The sequence below is a fragment of the Dendropsophus ebraccatus genome, chromosome 8 (assembly GCF_027789765.1).
Source record: "Dendropsophus ebraccatus isolate aDenEbr1 chromosome 8, aDenEbr1.pat, whole genome shotgun sequence".
Taxonomy (NCBI): Eukaryota; Metazoa; Chordata; class Amphibia; order Anura; family Hylidae; genus Dendropsophus; species Dendropsophus ebraccatus.
In genome coordinates, this window is record NC_091461.1 from 73947754 (window position 1) to 73950551 (window position 2798).

The window sequence follows — 2798 nt, forward strand, 5'->3', positions numbered from 1 at the left end:
CCCTCCTTTTAGTGATTCCCGATATTAGACAATACATACAAAATGACATTTTACATTGTGTTCTCTGTACCAACAAGAACAGAAAAATCTGATGGTTATCCTTTTTACCCATACTTTTGACCTAGTGTCCTATTACACGTGCCCATGGAAGACCAATCTATACTGTAAACGAGCGCCGATCTGCTACATATGCGCTTTTTTTATTGGGCCTATTGCACAGCCCAATAATCGTTGAGCAAGGGCTGCACGGAGATCGTTAGTGATGTCTGTGTAGCTGTTGCCTAAACTGTTTACATTACCTGTCCACATTCCCGGTGTTCTCCTGTTCTCTGCTTCCTTTCTAGTCCTGCATGCTGCTGCTTCAAAGCGGCCCGTCTGAGCCACCCACTGGCCAAGACCACCTTTTTCTTTTTTTTCTTTTTCTGCCAGTTTCAGTTTTATTCATACCATTTTAAAGTATCAGGCCGATTTATTTTGGCTTTCTTTTGAGTTGTCAGAAGAACACAAAAACTGTTAACCTTTTTTGTTTTAGGTTTTTTAATTACCATGCAGCATAGATAACATGATACAGGGCCGTTATGATTCAAAGATACCAATAATGTATACCTTTTAGTTTTTTCAAGAATAAGAACAAATTTGTAAGGGTGAGGCCATGTTTACACACAGTAAAATATTACCAAAATATGGCCTGAGTTAAATGAAAGCAATGTGGGAAAAAAAGGTAAAAAAAAATGAGCATGTTTATTCTTTTAACAGCTGTACTCAATTACTGCCATTCTTCTCCGTGTTATGTCCTCTGATCTTTTCTCTATTCTATGGTTTACACTCACTGCTGATGAGATGGGCACAGTTCAGAAAAAAATGGGCACATATATTTAGAATATATGTACAGGTTTCCACGCTGCAATCAGGTTCTTATTATTAATCCCTATTTAAGAATGTATCTTTATAAAAAGTATAATCCATCTAGATTTAATCAGGTTTTATTGCAGTCAGGTGTAGATTTAATAACCGTAATGTTGTCACCAGCCATATTAGGAATGTATCCTGATCCCTGCTCACTATATAAACAGACCATACACACCATGATAACACTTCTACTCTGTGCCATCTCTGAAGATGAAGTCTCTGACTCTGAAGTCTTTCTCAGAGTCTGATAAGATGTCTGGAATCAAAGGAGGACCTTGTGGCCAAAAGACCCTATGCCAAGATCCTTGCAAGAATCCATGCAAAGTCCCCTGCCAAAAAATACCTGTCTGTGTAGATCCTTGTCAAGACCGTAAGTTTCTACTTGACAGGCCTTAAGATACATTTTATAATTCATACAGATATTACACACATTGATAAAAACAGGAAATAGTTTGATTGCAGAAATACTTAACTATGTGTGTAGTCTGTTCGGATGCATAGGAGTCCAGCCATGGATAACAGTAAGTAGTAGATGTGCTGACTATGACCAGCACCCCTCACTCATCATAGTAGGCTTTTGAAAACATAGGGGCCCATACAGTGTCCTGTACCAAAGCAAGTTAAAAGCAGTGTTTTAACAATGATATAACACATAGCATAAAGATACTTGTCTAGTTTTTGGTGCTGCCAGATAATTAATGTTTCTAAAAAGTGAATTTACCACTCACTATAATCTCATTCTGTGTTTTTTTTCCAGCATGTAAAACAGGACTTCATTATCATGGATCTCACCATCATCATGGTCACCACTACCATCACAACCAAGGTACTAGTGCTTCAAAGCATTGCACCTAATCTATACAAACAGAAAAAGAACTTCCTTCACATGAATGAATGAATGAATATATATATATATATATATATATATATATATATATATATATACATATATATGGAAATATAACTGGGGTATCTTATAGGTATAGGCAGATTCTGTGCTGTGTTACTTGTTCACATTCATTTAAGAGGAATGAGTCTATGATCTATCAATGTCTTAAATAGTATTTTTCTAATTTATTATGTTTTCTTATTATACATAATATAGTGTACTTTTTATTTGTTAGTTGTTTTATGTTTTTCATGATACATTGCTGTTGATGCATGAGAACACAACTGGTAAAATTGAACACCACTGATAAATTTTACCATTAACTAACATTTTACTTCGTTTTCGCAGATCCCTGCAATCCCTGTTGTCCTGATCCTTGCCAGGGCCAAGCAAGCTACTGCTGCAAAAAATGAAGATGTTAACCCTTACAATCAATGCTAAAATGGATTCCATCTTGCCCCCAATCTTATATAGTCATTGAGTGAGATTTATCAAAGGGTGTAAAATTTAGACTGGTGCAAAATACCCACAGCAACCAATCACAGCTCAGCTTTAGGCATTGCTGAAAGGAAAGCTGAGCTGTGATTGGTTGCTGTGGGCAGTTTGCACCAGTCTAAATTTTACACCCTTTGATAAATCTCCCCCATTATCTTTCATTTAATCTCATTAAATTCAGTTTTGCTGTTTGTATGACATTCTGCCACTGAATAAAATGAATGTTAGTTTGCATCTACAGCGTCTGTATAATTTGATTGTGAAGGATATGTGAAGGATATAATTAAAATTTTACATTCTCTGCCACGGGTTGATAAAAAATGAATCTTAAAGGGAATCTGTCAGCACCCGGGCCCTACCACTGATGCTGACAGTGTGCTGCAGCTGTCAGTACCCTAGGGAGCATGTTGTGTCTCCTACTGAGACTTTGTGCCTCACTCTAGCACACCTTACCACTCCTTCCTTCTAACTCCCATGAATAATCAAAACTGCCCAGCCTTCTGCT

The 2798-nt window shown here is 37.0% G+C and overlaps 1 long non-coding RNA gene across 1 annotated transcript; it reads left to right on the top strand.

Annotated features, from left to right (window-relative positions):
* The first annotated feature begins 1120 nt into the window (after window positions 1–1120).
* Window positions 1121–2286, top strand: LOC138798668 (uncharacterized). The gene is made up of 3 exons (XR_011364132.1): window positions 1121–1279; window positions 1667–1735; window positions 2147–2286. It is a non-coding gene; the product is annotated as an uncharacterized lncRNA (long non-coding RNA).
* Window positions 2287–2798: the final 512 nt, after the last annotated feature.